Source organism: Marmota monax, unplaced genomic scaffold, assembly GCF_021218885.2.
Source record: "Marmota monax isolate L192 unplaced genomic scaffold, Marmota_monax_Labrador192_F-V1.1 WCK01_AAM20220418_F8-fsc00066, whole genome shotgun sequence".
NCBI classification, from domain to species: domain Eukaryota; kingdom Metazoa; phylum Chordata; class Mammalia; order Rodentia; family Sciuridae; genus Marmota; species Marmota monax.
Window position 1 is genome coordinate 7,111,619 of NW_026692805.1, and position 16,854 is coordinate 7,128,472.

Consider the following 16,854-nt stretch of genomic DNA (forward strand, 5'->3'; position numbering starts at 1 on the left):
AAAGGGCATAGCTCCTATTCCTATTTCAATTAAAGTCATTGTGCAATTATGCTTTCAAGAAACAATTAACAGAGGAAAAACCATTTCTCTTGCTCCAGCCCTCTTAAAACTGGGTAGTGAGTACCCTTTCATACCACCAGTGACATTGAAGTAATTATTTAATGTTAAGGTTCACTTCCTCGGGTGTAAATTTTGGTTTTAGTTGACACTAAAAAGAAACATCAATTTATTAGGAGATAAAACTTGTTCTCCCATAATGGAGCAGCTTTATTCATAAATTTATTGCAGTTTAATGTTCTCACACATAAAGCAATTAGAATTTTCTGAGGAACAGACTTGCTGCTGAAATGATGGTGTGTCTCGTGTTGGAGATGACCTAGAAGATGTGAAAGTTTATAACGTGATATTTCCATGAAAAACTGTGCAGTAATGTAAAATAATAACAACATGTGTTGAGAAATGCAAGCAAACCTATCTCCTCAAAGAGTTCAAATGAAAAGAAAAACTGAAAGTTTTATCCTCATGGTAATTTCCCTCAGCACCTGTGTTATAAGGTTCCTGGCAATGCCCTAACACTGGATGGAGCCTGCTTGGAGTCCGAGCAAGGGGTGCTACAATCTCAGGCAGCATCACCTGTTGTTCCCCATATACAAAGGACAGAGCTAAATGGGTGAGGGATTACAAGTATCCAATTGCTCATCACACTTGCCTTTAGGAAACCAAAGCACATTCACACAAGATTTTGTTTCTTTCCAGACAGTGGCCCCATCTTCCACACATCGCCTGTCATTTTTAATGGGAGGAAGAATGGATTATTTCTTTACACCCGCCCCCATCCTCTGCCCACAAGCAATATGCTTGCCATTGTAGTAACAACCTCCAGGTGTTGATACTTGTGGGATTTGGCTGAGAATGTTTTTTCCTAGTTAATATTGGGAGACTGAGACTTAAAAATGCTACAACATATTTCTGTAATTTGCAGCAACAATTTGGTAATTGTGATGTATTATGTACCTATTAAATGCCAAGCACTATGCAAATCTCTACAGAGAAAATGTTTCCTGTACTCAATGGTCAGAAAACATAATACGAGATAAAGTCTTAAAAGATAATGGATACTTTTGTGTGTGTGTGTGTGTGTGAGAGAGAGAGAGAGAGAGAGAGAGAGAGAGAGAGAGAGATAAGAAGAGGAGGAGGAAGAGGAGGAGGGGGAGGGGGAGGAGGGAGTGACCATTTCTTAGGGGAATGGTGGAGACCAGACCAGATGCATTTTCATAGATTCTTTAAATTTGGACTGGGCTTGAAGAGCAGAATTGGAATTATTCAGGCCATGGAGATCAGTCCATGTGAAGCAGGGCAGGACTGAGAGGCAGCACATGGTCAGGGGACACTGGACGGGGGGCTGATTATTTTAAGAGGCTGAGGTGTCTGACTCCAGATGACAGGTGGAGCATATATACATAGCCTCAACTCTCTTGCACAACCCAGCTAAAATGACCACAAAGAATAAAAGGTCTTAAAATCACAAGAACAAGTGAATAACAACAGAGGAGACCATAGCAAGTGAAAGATAAGATTTTAGAAGCCAGAGGGCTAATGGATGAGACAGCATGGTGGAAACTGGGGACGGCCAAGCTTACATGTGGAAGACACGAAAAGGCAAAGTGCTGCTTCTGCAATACCCCAGAACGACTTGGGAGCGGGAGGCTCCAGGTCACTGAAGATGGTGGTGGCTCAGAGCAAAAAAATCTATCTTTGGCATTTTTGCTTTTCACAGTCCCCCCACCACTCACACCTTTTCATCTTCAAAAGCCTCAAATCCTTTAAAAATGTGTGTATATATATTTGTATATTATATATGGGGTTTTTTGGTTCCCATGGCAGCAGCAACAGAGCCAATGAGAGCAGCTGAGTGAAGAAGTGGTGGCCCCTGGAGGGTAAACAGAGGCTCTGTGACTTGAGTGTCAGTATTCTGGACATTATATTCAGGAGGAGGCATTGCCCATTCAAAATGTACAACCTGTGTCTTCAGCTGATTCCTAAAGCAGCATGATCTACGTAGCTATTAAGCATATACCAAAGCTTCACCCAGACCTGGCAGCTGCTCCCTGCTCTGGTAACTTTGAGGCAGCAGTTTCAGTGGGAAGAGAGCAGGGCTCTGAAACACACATGACTGGAGATAAGTATTAAATTGAACTAATACGTTTCATAATTTTCTAAAGCAGGTATGTGTCCTGGTTTTTGCAGAACACCCTTAATTTCAAATCATCTCTGCTTATGAGCAGACTGCTCATGATCAAAGCAAATGAGTAATTTTTAGTTCTTTAGTTGGTACAAAATCATCTTCACTTGGGTAAGGAGTTCAGAAGGAAGGGCTTTGTTGTAAATGCTCTCACAAGAAAACTCAGAGATGATGCATGAGAGCTTCTGGTCAAGGTTCTGCATGAGAAGGTTTGTACTACTGGCCCCCACTCAGGTCATGGTGAGGAATGCTGGCTGGCCCTGGCCAACTCCACATGGAGAAGCGGCCTCCCAGAGCAGTGGCAAAGCTCAACAGGGCCCCTGTTGTCTCCATGCTCTTCTCCTTAGACCAAACCACCACCCAGGCACTTATTAAATTTCGTATATCTTTGCTTTACATGAATGGGATGAATAGTTTCTGCATATTTAATCTCCTTACTATAAATACCTAAGTGAAGAAAAAAGGTGACGATGAAGGCGCATCCCACTCAATTTATTCTTGTTGGCATTATTTCAGAGGGAAAAAAAGGAGGGAAGAAAAAAAATACCAGCCCTTGAGTCTGAATGCAACATGAAAAACCCTGTGCTGAATCATGAACATGATTATTATATGAAAAGATTCAAACTGAATTTTAAAATCTCATATTACAGCTACTTATAAATCCTGTGAATAGTTGTGCCTGAATCTCAGCAAATTTACACAAGAACGTGCAGAGATTTTCAAACTCAGTGGGGAAGATAAGGGTGGTATGGAGCAGAAGATTCTAGTTTGGATAAGAGAAGGTCAAGTTGCCCACAGCCTCGCCCTGGTTGAGTCAGAGGCACCTACTACCTGCACCAGCCATGGAGCTCAGCTGTCCTCCCTGCACGGTGCCTTGTGGCTGGCTGTCTGCTGCACTTGTCTCTTTCTCTCTCTCTCTGGAATCAGGAAGTCAGCTTTTTGAGGGAAGGGAGCCTATTGATAATCATCTGATGCCAATGCCAGATAAATAGTTGATGAACTTGTTGAATGAATGAGAACCCGGGATCCATGCTGTCCAGTGATGTCTTTTCTCCCGTTTTCTTTTACTTTCTTGTAGGAGTATTTATGGTCTGTGTCCACACTCCCAACACAGAACATCAAGAGGACATGTACAATATGTTCCCCATAACACCAGCAGGAAAGGATTCACTATACTCGAATCTGCACATTTCACAACAAAACTGTTTTGTAATTATTCTAAGTTCATAATTCACATTTAAAATCCTATAGAGGAGGGCTGGGGATGTGGCTCAAGCGGTAGCGCGCTCGCCTGGCATGCGTGCGGCCCAGGTTCGATCCTCAGCACCACATACAGACAAAGATGTTGTGTCCGCCAAATACTAAAAAATAAATATTAAAATTCTCTTTATCACTCTCTCTCACTCTTTAAAAAAAAAAAATCCTACAGAGGATTCCCCACTGTAATCACACACACTCAAATGAAGCACTTGCACATACATATAATAAGTAAAACTAAAGCCGATTATGAAATAAAAACTATATGTCCAATTTAATATTTTCTAGTCTATTCTTCTATATATTCTCCCCTCTCTTCTCTTTCTTGGGGGCAGGGTATTGAAGCTACAGCCTCACACAGATTAAGCTCATGTTCTACCACTGAGTTATACCCCCAGCCTCCACATCCCCTTTAAAACTTGCTGATGCCAATTTAAGATAATTTCACAACCTGACAATGGGCAGTAACCCATGATTTAAAATTTGCTGCCACCTAAAAGTTGCCTGTCTCTCACTTAATTTCAAGAAAGAAGAACTGACATGATGCAAAAGCAAAAGAGACTCTGAAAACCAATAAGGTAGAAAACAACTTTTATGGAAGAAGTTAAAGAACACAAAATATTCTGGAAAAAAAAATCTCTCTTGGATTTCTTTCTTTATCATCTCCATTCTGTGGTTTTCTAGGATACTTTCTGTGGTTTGATTCTCTACTCTCTCTCCCATTTCCCACCTAGTTAAGACAGGGGTGAAGCCCAACCACAAAGCAGACAGATCCCAGAGAAACATAAAACTAGCTGTGGTTTAGGTCTTACCTTGGTCAGTTCAGGCTTCATTCTAAAAGGCCAGAGGAGGCCTCAGTGTTCCCTGAGACCCTGTTCTGTGTACCACGTTGTATCAACTAGGAGAACAGGTCCCACGCCCTGATCAAGAGGTAAAAAGTGTGTATGTGTCCTGTGCCAATTGGACCATCTTTCCAAAACACTATTTGACATGACTTTCTGCCATGACTGAAGTGTTCCATACTAGAACTGTTCATTCTGGTTGCTCTAAAGTGGCTACTGAGACCTTGACATGTGGCTAATTCAATTGAGGAACTGAATTTTTCATTTAATATTTAATAAATTGTAAACTAAAGAGCTATGTGTAGTTAGTGGCTTCCATATTGGATGGCATAGCCCTTAAATCTATGCAAGATAGGTAGGAAAGTTGAGGTCGAAGACTTTGGGGCAGGTGGAAATGTGGAGATATGGATCCTGGCTATATCTTTTCATTAGATATCTCCAAGAATAAGAATTGAATTGTGACATTTTTTTATTCTCAAATCTTGAAAGATAAGCAGAATTTGTGGAATCCAACAACAGAATTGTTTGAAATTCAAAACTGTGAAGTTTTTGTTTTTTTAATTGGTAGTAAGCAATACATTTCAACCTGTGGTCAACAGTATTGTAAAGAGCTGTGCATTCTTTTGGGGGGAGAGGAGGCAAGAATATAGTTCATGGTAAGGTTTTGGAAAGACCTAAGTTTTCATTCTGCTCTATCACTTATTGGCTATAAGACCTGGAGCAAGTTATAAACGTTCTTTTGAGCTTCCGCAGTGATTCAAAGGCTATTCTGAATAATAAATGAATACGCATAAGGAAGAGAAGTACTTGGTGCTATGGTTGGTGGTAGGTACACATGGTAGTTATTCACACCACTCAGTTGTGTATGCATCCAGGCAGATGTGCAAATAACTCTCTCGCTCTAGCTTAGGATAACTACCAACTAAATAACATAGGTCTATACAGGGCTGGCTTTATTCCTTTACATCTGTGTAATTCCTACAAAAGAATGAGGTAATAAAAAAATTGTGGGAAATAGAATAATTGGAACAGTAAATTTCCCAATTTCTTAAACCTAGGCAACTAGTAAAATCCCAAAAGCCAGACTATGGTTGAACAAAATCAAAAGGTTTCTGAGCTATAGGACAGTTTCAACAAGATCCTTATTCATTTGTGTATTTACAACAAAAAGAGCTAACATGGCAATTTAGCTCCTGTTTCTTATAACAGTTCTGAAAGGTGACACTTATTATGCCCATTTTATAGACAGAGTGAGAGAAATGGAAAGGCTAGGTAACTTGTCCAAGATTAACAGATAGAAAGCAGAGCTGAAATTGTGTCAGGAGAGTGCCCATTTTTAATCATCACACAATAATGCCTCTGTATGAGAAGTAGATTTATATGCAGTAGTTATCCTAACATGCTCACTGAGGAATCTGTGCTTAAAATGATATAGCATATTCAATATCATCAAGGGTACATTAGTAGAAATGAAAAATCATAGATACCCAGGGAGAAAGTAGATAGAATCTTGAAAAAACAGACCAAGATATTTTAACAATCTGGAGTTATTTAATATAGGGGCAATCAATTCTTCACATCTTATTATGCCAAAGAAATACTCAGTGCAAATAAATGGCCTAGAACCACAAAGTATGGTTCAACTATCATTTGAATATGCTGCTGAAGAGGGCAGGGGCTCATTAAGTACTAAATTTCATATAGGGAGAGACTTTGGTTCCTAAAGGGAGTAAGCTTTGGTTTCTTGGAAGATTTGCTATATTGAACACATTCACATTGTCATGCAGAGACTTTCACGAGTAACTGGGAGGTTGATCACAGTGTCTTCTGAGGGTTTATCCTCAAAACAAAGTATACAGCTTAGTGCAATCAGTAGGCACCAGCACAACAGAATTCAAAAGAACTGCAGTTTCAACACTGCTTTTGGATACATTTTTTAAGCGCTAAAATAATGGGCAATTGAGGCATTCTGAAATTAGATCTAACAAGGTGAATAATTGCTGAGCAAGTAGCACTACATTTTACAGGCTGCTCTCACACTGAGTAAGATGCAAAGATTGCCTTTAAGAGATATAATCTTCTGTGATTGGTTTTATGTTTGTATGTTCAAAACAGTTGCTTTCCAATGGGAAAAGCCAGAGAACAATGGTGCATACAACAGACTTCTTGCCAACATGTAAACTTTCACCATTCACAGCATGCAGTTATTGACCAGCTAGAATAAAGGACAGTGTGGCCATTAACTTACTGCAACACTCATCTGAAAAGGAGCGAAGCCCCATGAGACTTATTTCTAGGACACAAGCTCTACTGAGCAAGGACCTGGGAGGAAACGTAATCATCATGTGGCAGGTTAATTTTTAGGCCAGTGTGAACTAGGGAGAAGCATCACAGCTATGAGAGAGAATTCAGTTAGCATGAATTAGGGAGCAGTGTCAACTGAAATTCAATGCCAAGTGGGTAAGGCATGGATGCCTTCAAACATGTCGACAATATATGGCTCCAGGGAATGAGAAGATGCATGAGACATCTTACAGGAGTAGGAAACACATGAGATTTTAAGCATGTGTATGTGTGCACGTGCATGTATACACATACATGCTGCAATTTGCATTTTGGCAGCGTCTACTTTGCCACATGCTGGGCATAAAGTGATCACTACAATAGGAGCTTGCATTCCTGCCCTTTCAGAGCAATTGAGCCAATAAGAAATTAATTAAAATCGTGTTATGTGGAAGAAAAACAGGGTGTGACTTGAGGAGTTCAGCTTGAAGTCCTTGCTTGAATTGTGAGTGACTTCATGAAACAAATTAATGATATGTAAATCAATGGATGTGTAACTGATGTGATTCTGCAATCTGTATATGGGGTAAAAATGGGAGCTCATAACCCACTTGAATCAAATTGTGAAATATGATATATCAAGAACTATGTAATGTTTTGAACAGCCAACAATAAAAAATTAAAAAAAAAAAAAAAAAAGAAACTCCATTAAAATTGACTCCATGGGCTAAAAAAGCCCCATAAGCCAGGACAGTGCCACATATTTGACAAGAATATGAGAAGTCAGATTCATTATCCCAACTCTGGGGGAAGCTGCTAAGATAAAAGCCACCATGACAGGGGAATCTGAAATCCCACACTTTCAGAGCTAGAAATACTCCCCCCTAACAGCAAGTGGGTTCTGGGTGAATCTCAACACATGTAAGCCAAGAACCAGCTTATATGGCCCAGGAATGATTTCATATCCCTCCTGATAACAAGTAAGGGGTGTGCTTTTCTCATTTCCATAAATTAATTTAAATGCTTTGGTGACTATCAGATAATTCAAATGGCTGTTTTTAAATTCGGAAAAAAACTGACTTGTCACCCTCTAGGCTGAAGATAGGGGATTAGGTCTGCTAAACAAAAATTATAGGAGTCCATTCTTCTGGACCAAACAAAACTCCTGTGGAAGGCCCCAGCAGACCAGACCAAATCACTCATGCTAAATGCCATAATATCAAACAGCAACTTTTTTTTCTTTTTACATTTTGTTAATTTGTTCTAATTCTATATGAGAGTAGAATGCATTTGACATATCATATAAATGGAGTATAACTTCTCATTCTTCTGGTTGTACATGATGTAGATTTATGCAAGTTGTGTAATCACATATGTACATAGGGTAATAATGCTGATTCATTCTACTATCATTCCTACCCCCAGATCCACCCCCTCCCTTCACTCCTCTCTTTCTAATCCAAAGTACCTCCATTCTTCCCTCACCCCACTCACTTATTGTGTGTTAGCATTCACATATCAGAGAGAATATTTGGCTCTTGATTCTTTAGGATTGGCTTATTTCACTTAGCATGATATCCGCCAATTCCATCCATTTATCAGCAAATGCCATAATTTCATTCTTCTTTAAGGCTGTGTAATATTTCATTGTGTATATATACCACATTTCCTTTATCTATTCATCTGTTGAAGGACACCTAGGTTGGTTCCATAGTTTAGCTATTGTTGTGTTGAGTTGCTACAAACATTGATGTGGTATGTCACTGCAGTACGCTGATTTTAAGTCCTTTGGGTACAAACCTAGGAGTGGAATGACTGGGTCAAATGGTGGTTCTAGTCCAAGTTTTCTGAGCAATCTCCATACTTTTTCCCATAATGGTTGTACCAATTTGCAGTCCTACCAACAATGTATACCTTTTTCCCCACATCCTTGTCAACATTTATTGTTGCTTGTATTCTCAGTAACTGCCATTCTGAGTGGAGTGAGATGGAATCTCAATGTAGTTTTGATTTGCATTTCTCTAGTTCTAGAGATGAACATTATTTTTCATGTTTGTCAAACTGCAACTTCAAGAAAGCAAATAGATCTCTGGGCCTGGGACTGTGGCTCAGTGGCAGAGTCTGCCTGCCTAGCGTGTGTGAAACACTGGGTTCAATCCTTAGCACCACATAAAAATAAACAATTAAAATAAAGGTATGCTCTCCATACACAATTACCAAAAAAAAAAGAAAAGAAAGAAAGCAAACAGATCCCAAAACAGAAGGGAAAATAGGAGATTCCAGTCCACCTGAGTCAGTATAATAAAGCAATCCCTTCTGCCTCAACTTACAAAAAGGGAACCTAAAGTAACCTGATGTTAACCGATTAATTTTTTTCCTATTACTGTTTCCTTTTTCCCCTTTCACAAAGCCCATTGTTCTCTATCACCCCACGGGAGCTCTCATTCTGTGGTGGAGAATGGAGACTGGGATTCATAAATCACAAATACAAGCGAATAGGATCTACAACTAAATTTGCTGTTACTTTATCTTCTGCAAGACCAACATCCTTGTTGGGATTCAGAATGCTCATAGCCCCTGAGAGAAGGTGTCTCTTCATCTAGGGTGGTAAGTCTGGGGGAGAGGCCTGTACCCCTACTCCCTTTACAGACTAGATAAGGACCAGATTAAGACTTCTTGGGTGAGGTAGTCTTCATATTGAAAGTAGAATTCAAAAAATATGAAGAAGGGGCATAAGATTAAAAAAAAAAAAAAAAAGCACAGGCAAAAAGTGGTTAGATAAAAAAGGAATGTCAGTTTGGCTGGGACTGAGCCTGCCCAACTAGTCAACTAGTGAAGAAGAATGAGAAAAGTGTGTGTAGGGGGAGTATATTAGAAAGACACAGGGATAAAATAATTTACAATGGAATTGGGAACTGCTTGCAATTTTTTTTTTCAGTTTCAGCTTTGTGAGCCTGTCTGTTTTTCAACTATTCAACCCTACCTTTCACAGTGCAAAAGCAGCCACAGGCAAGGTAGCAATAAACAGACACTGTGGGACATCTGGTCTGTGGCCATAGCTTGTAAACCCCCTTACTAGAGGATTTCAGTAAGATCTGATCTGCCTCAGCACCACTGTGGGTGGGTGACTGGAATGGCAGAAGGAGAATCACGGACACTTGGCAGCAGAGATCGTGGAGAAAGGAACCCAATGAGAATCATTAATACTCTGAAGTCATGGATTCTTATTACTCATATCAAAGGGCTCGAATACAGTAAGCACCTGTGGGAAACAGGTGACCAGGAACAATGTAACCAAACTGGGTTAATATTCCATTTTTTAGTTTAAGCAATGGTTATTATTAGTTCACCAAGAATAACCATGGGAAAAATAATGGTGAATTAAAACACCACACATGTAGGTCACTTTGGGATATAATGAATAGCAAATCAGTACTATATCTTTTGCCAAAAGCAGAAAAACAAATAGTTGTTATATAGAGGACTGGAAATTGAAAACAAAGAGACACCAAATAAAGAAGAAAAGGAAGGGTCCATGAAGAACTTTTCTTCGGTTTTGGATCTACTTTGAAATATTAATGAGAAAACTTTTGTTCATCTCAAATGTGGGCTCTCTTCATCGAGCTGCTAACGTTATTAAACACACTGAAGCCCGTCACCAGGTACTTCTGCAATGGGCAATTGCACGTAACTTCTGAATGCAACCTCCCTCACCATTCTTGTAATCTCTAGGAATTAACCCAAAATGGGCAATTTCAAGATATTCAGTATCATATGAATACATTTATAACAAACACATGGTATAATATTTCTGAATATTCTAGAAAAGAATACTCTAAAGCTGTCAATAAAGAAGAGCACTTGTTGAATTATTCTCTGCAATATCTGAGAATGCCAGACAGCAGAAGCAAGGTCATCAGCAGAGGTCTGTGTGAACTCGACCAGCAATTTCTTTCTCTACTCTGGGAAATACTGAAGCAAATTCCAGTGACAACATTCATAGACAAATTTTAGAGCTATGGTAAAAAACGATTAGTAGTTCTATTCTGCATAAAGTATCCAAAACTATATTGTATATGAAGTGGGTCTGTTTTCAGTTTTCCCTGCATGTTTGTGCACTCACACATTTTTGTGAGTGTACAGACAGTGTTCTTTATATTCATAGAACTTCTTTTAAAATTAAAAAGTCAAGCAGTAGCATTTCTGAATTCATTCATAGTAGTTACAAAGTTATTTACTGGAAAGGGTCTCAAGATTTCAACCGGCCTTGACCCTTGACCTCAGTCAATTGAATGAAAGATATTTAAAACAGATAATAGTCCTTTTCCCCCTCAAGATTCTCTATGGCCTATTAGAAGTCCATATTAAATATTTCACTAAGTTCTTTCTAAGATATAGGCTGGGCATATGTACATTATATATATTATATATATTACAGATATATTATTACATATTACAAATATATTATTATATATTGTATATAGATATATTATATATAATTTTATGTATATTTTATATATATATATATATATATATATATATATATATATATATCCCATTTTTAAAATTTAAACACATTTCTCCTAATTTGAGCCTTTAAAGTAATGAGGAAAAAATTTTCATACTCATTCTCATAAGACTCTGTTTCTGAGAATATGAACTATCCAGACCAGGTCTCTATGCAGTCTTCTCTTCCATAAGCTCACTAAATTTCAATTCTTCTTTACCTTTCACAGGGAGCCTCTCATTCATCCCTTCAGTACTGTCAAACTTTCCATCTTTTCCACTTCCTTTTGTAATGTAGATGACAAATTTTACTGTGGTTTTCTGTCATATATTCAGCAAGCCAGAATATTCTTACGTTAAACCGAGGCAGTTAGAAATGTTAACTAAAATTTACTGAATATCTAGCATTTTGCAAGGTACTGTGGGGAGACAAGCTTTAAAGTACCCCAAAAGGAAAACGGCTCTTGTTCTTTCACAAGGATAACATCATTTTTTTGTGTCTATTATCACAACCTCCACCACTGCCTGCAAGCATTCCCTCCTCTCCACTCCTACTCATTTTGGGTGTTCAATGAAGACTTTGCTTCCTGAGTTATTTTCCTCTTGTATTACCAATGCCCCCTCCATTGCCGTTGATTTATCTCAGCTTAATAACCTTTTCTGGGCCTTCCTATTCAATCAAGTTATAAATACCAGATTCCATCTCCACTCTTCTATACCAGCATGCAGAGTCAATTGCGCTGCCTCCCTCACCTCACGCTACCTTCTCAATACCCAGAAAATTGCCTTCCAAAGCTCTCTTGCATTTTCAGATGATTTCCTAACAGCTTAAGACAGTGAATGACTTCTTGGTCTTCCTATATTTCTGAACAACAACAGCAAAAAAGACTCTGCTAGTTCTCTCCAACTAAAATATTATTTGTCCATGTTTATAAGGTGTTCCCAAAATTATTGCTCATCTTTTCTTTCTCTGATTGCTCTACCCATAGGCTAGTCCAGCCTATCATGCCAATGACCATTTTTATAGAGAGTAATCATCATCCCCAGGTCTCCTAAAAACACAACTCCATTACTCAAATTGCCTTCTGGACATTTTCAACTGAATATGCTGACAATTTATTTTGGACATACACATATACAAAAATGAAGAGTCTTTTTTTCCAAACCTTCCTCTACTTTCATTATCCCTTTAGTAGTTAATGATATTGTCATCCTGTCTTTTTAATTCTTTACCTAATCCCTCCCTCAAATTTGATGAATTTCAAAGTATGAAGTAGGAATAAGAGATCTCACTCTATTGATGATAAAATAGTAAGTTTTGAAAAAGTGGTTATATTGAGAAAAATTAATTGGAAAAAAAAAAAGAATTTCAGCAGTAAACCTTGTGTTCCAAAGTATGGACTACGTTCTTTCTTAAGTATTGATGGATGTTGATTCTTCCCTGAGTATTAAGGCAAAATTACATTTGACTCCTACAGATGGAAACACTAGAATTCTTGCTTGCATTAAAAAGAGCTTAGAAAGCCTCAAGGACTCTAAGCTGTGGCTGGGACAGCCTGAGGCCCGTCCTTCCTCTAGGGAGAAAGTCCTCTCACAAAACACTATGCAAACACCCCACACAACACCCAACCTATAATCTTCCTTAAATATTTATTTTTTTAAGAATACAAACTAAAACTCAACCTTAAAGACATTTCTGAGCTGGGTTTCCACTCATTTCTAGTTAAAGAAGGATGGCTGGTATAATTCAATATTAACATTCTGACTATTCCATCTGAAACCATACACTCTGTTGGAGCCTCTGTTTGCAAAACAAAACTATCACACTAATTAAGAGAGTGATTTGTGAGAACAAATAAAATAAGCATGACCAATTTGTCCGGGCAGTAATGATGTAAACCTGGCATATCACTAAAGATTTACACCTGCTATGGTGTCAGGCTCAGTTTTTCTGCTGTCTTTAAATCTGCTGCTTAAAGGCCTGTGTCTGTATGTCTGTCTGAAGCTATACCTGCCAAGAAAATCTCTCACTTACCCACCATGGCCAATTTTATATTGTTCACTAAAAATTCTTCATGTAGGACTTACCTCCTATATCTGGACTTACCTCCAAAAGGTTTAACTATAAGAAAACATGTTCAGTCCAAAATCACCCCAGGGACACTGCTGAGCATCAACCATCATCACCCAATTCTGCCAGCAGAATGTGATGGGCTAAGACTGGTGCGGGATGGGTTGTGGAGCCAGTGCATGCTGTGCCATGCACAGTGAGGCTCCCAGAGATGCCCTCTCATAAGTAGCAGTCTACACTAGGAACAGTGCTGAGTGCTGTTCATGAAAAGGTGCTCCACAAATGACAAGGCTTTTTCATTCTCTAAAGAAATTCGATACATTAAGACAAAAATATCTACAGTCAGGAAACTACTCCCCCATGGTTAGTAGCACAAAATGCAAAACCAGCAATATTCATGTAAATATAAAGAACACCTAAAATAAAATTTAAAAAATTAGAAAGCAGAACCACACAGATACAAAGTGTCTTTTAAGGGTAACTTTTCTTTCATGTATTGTAAACTAGTCTACCACCTTCATGCAGAATAACTTATTTATGCCTCATTGTGTCTCCATTATTGAAAGGTAGTTTTATAAGACTTATTAATTTCTAATTTGTTTCATAATTTAATTATTTTTATAGCTACTTATTTATGTTCTTTGGTACAATGATTGACTCTTGGTACTAATTGAAATGTCCACTGACCTTGTGTCCCCAAATCATGTACTACCATTAACAGAAAGGGTTGCCCTCTGGCCTCTGCTGCTCCCAGGGGTGCAGGAGTGTTATGTTGAAACATGGATCTTTCTGAGCAAAGGTCATGTCACTGGTAATGGCTTGATGGGGGGGGGGGGTGTTTCTTCTCTTCTTTCTTTTTCTTAATGAAAAGCCTGAATGTTTGATAGAAGTGTAACATGTGAGCTACCTTTGTTTTATAGCTCTGGTGTTGGTAGCCGAAAGAGTTCTGAGATTTGTAGCTTAAATATTTTATTTAAAAAATGCCTCCTCCAACAGAAATGTTAATAATTCAAAATATGATAAACTTGACACTAAGTTTCAGGGCTGGTTATTTGGTAATATTTTTGTATTTGATATGAAAGCTTAGTAGATAAGCACCTTGCTGCATACTTTGTTTAAAGGGTGCTTTTTTCCCTGCAAAATTATATTAACATAAAATATATCATAGTAAATACTAATTATAAAATAACTAATTTTTAAAAATTTTTTTTTCCTTTCATCTAGAGAACTGAGAACATGTTTGTGGACAAAATCAACACATCCGAGCAAAGCTTGATTTTGACATTAAACCTTCAATCCCATACATTGCTATGTGGTTCCATTTGGCCATATCCTTCCTAAGACATTGGGGAAGCTCCGGGACAGCCACGCACTTGGTAAGTCATTCTGAGGATGATGAGCCTGGCTCTGATTTGTCCTGACAGGCTCTCCCTGCGCAGGGTTCACTGGCTCTGAGGTAGTTACTGAAAAGAGCATCTATAATCAACAGCTGTGTCCTGATGTTTTGCCAATCTGTGCTCATAAAACATCATGTTTGGTAACATATTTCAAACAGTTTGCTTTTGTCTTTTCAACACCAAAATTCCCACTTCTGTATTTTCTTTCATCCAAGAATATCTAAATAGTTTGAGGACATTAATTATGCCATACAAAATCCTTTCACAGTAATTATTGATGTAACTGTTATCCTAATTATCTGTAATACCAACAAATCCACTTCCTATATTGGATTGCACCACGGAAATGGGCTTAATGGAACATGCTTTACCGCTACCCAGGAATATCCACTGCCTTCTTGGTACACAGAGAGCTCTCAAAGGCGCGCTGCAGAGTCCTCTCTGGCCCACATTAGGCTTTTGTATTTGGGTGCTGACATTTTTTCTCCTAAAATGTTTCTTCTATCTGCATACAGATGTTTCCTTCAGTAGGAATTAAGTTTACTGGTTACGTTTCTTGATCAGTTAAAAACTTGGGCTAGGTATGTACAGGGAAGCCCGGCTGCTAGGCAAGTTTATGGGCTACGTATGGCAGGGAATACAAAGAGGAGTCCTACAACCTTTACTTTCAAGAAGCTGGCAATTGCCAAGGTAGACCAAATATATAGGAATAAGTTCAGTTTCCCATGATGGTGACAAAGAGGAACAGAACATAGCTCGGGAGGGCGGGGAGTAGGAGAACAGGGGTGACAACGGAAGCTGGAGAGTCTGGTGATAAACTTTGGCTGAAAGTTCATGTCTTAGTTTTACTCACAAATATAATGAGAAACTTCTGAAAACCCCGAGGAGATGATACATGATCCAAGGGGTGGATAGAGGGGGAAAAAGCCGCTGAGGTGGCCAGCTGTTCCTTTTCTCAACTGGGGACCAAATGTAGAAAAATGAGCATTTGGGGATTTAGATTAAAGAAAAAGAATACATTTGACAGCAAGACTTATTAAACAAATAATGAAACAGGTTACAGAAGGAAGCTATGAGAACATCATCTGTGAAACTCTTTAAATCCGGGATGTAGTTTCAACAGCTTGAAGAATGGAGTGAGGGATGGAGCATGCTGGCCTCAGAGAAACCACACCACATTAAGTTCCAGCAACTGCAGAAGGCTTCTTGGGACCCATCTGTTGGAGATTCTTTTTGTAGTGACAATGGTCACAGCGAGCTACCATGCTCTCTCACACAGCTTCCCATGGCCAGCGAAGAGGAAGGAGCCTAGGCTATGCATCAGAGAAGCAAGGTTCAGCTATTATGGGATGTGAACCTACCACATGAGATTCATTTGCAAAAAATCCCTAACAAACTCAATCCACAAGCTCAAGTTTGGCATCGGGAGATGTTTAGCTTTCCAGAGCTGTTTTAGGATACTTTAAAAGTCATGGGTTTATTCATTCAACGACTTTATTGAGTGGCTAATCTGAGTTATGGGGTAGGGACAAAGCGGCACAAAACAGAGTGGCTACCCTGGGGGTGGCAGGCACATAAACAGTTCATTATATGCCAGAGTGATGAGTGTTAGGATGGAGGTGAGCCTGGAATGTGTGGGAAGCAAAGATGGTGGACACTGACCTGGACCAAGGGGCTCAGGGAAGGCTCCGGAAAGAGGCAGCTGATGATGGAGGAGGAGAAAAACTTTCCTTCCAGATAAAGGGTGTGGCATGTTAAGGGCACTGCATGGCACAACACAAAAGAAGCATGAGAAAGCCTGATAGCAAGGGGAAAACTGGCAAAATCACAATCTAGGCTGGAGTTGTATTTGCCTTCTAGTGCCAAGGTTGCTTTTTAAAATATTTAAGTAAGACCTTCGGCCTTGATTAGTGCATCTGTCATATGAATATGTATTTGCTGGCTCCCTGGAATAATGTGTTAGACATGGAATTCAAATGCCCTTTCATTTACCAATGGCTACTAAAAGCTGCAATCAAGCCATGTCATCTTATTTAAACAAACTCACTATATTTAGGGATTGATGTCTAAACAGAAAACAGGATTAATTTGATCATTGTTTTCTTCCACCATAAACACTCACTCTTTATCCATGACATATATTCTCATATGTATAAACATACATTTATACATACTATCCATCAATCAAGAAAAGTTGTCAGGTTGAATGTCTGATTTGACAAACAAGAATTCAAGCTTTACCAAAAAGCAAAAAAG

General features: G+C 38.8%; 1 protein-coding gene and 1 long non-coding RNA gene across 23 annotated transcripts in view; one reads left to right on the forward strand and one right to left on the reverse strand.

Moving 5' to 3' along the window:
* The window catches only part of LOC124095155 (uncharacterized), a 71,474-nt gene that overhangs the window by 49,706 nt on the left and 4,914 nt on the right, over positions 1–16,854 (forward strand). The window contains exon 3 of the long non-coding RNA XR_006852424.2: positions 14,426–14,577. This is a non-coding gene — a long non-coding RNA (uncharacterized LOC124095155). The remainder of the gene's footprint in view (positions 1–14,425; positions 14,578–16,854) is intronic.
* Pard3 (par-3 family cell polarity regulator) overlaps positions 1–16,854 on the reverse strand; it is a 667,456-nt gene that overhangs the window by 43,622 nt on the left and 606,980 nt on the right. The gene's annotated exons all lie outside the window — the stretch shown is intronic.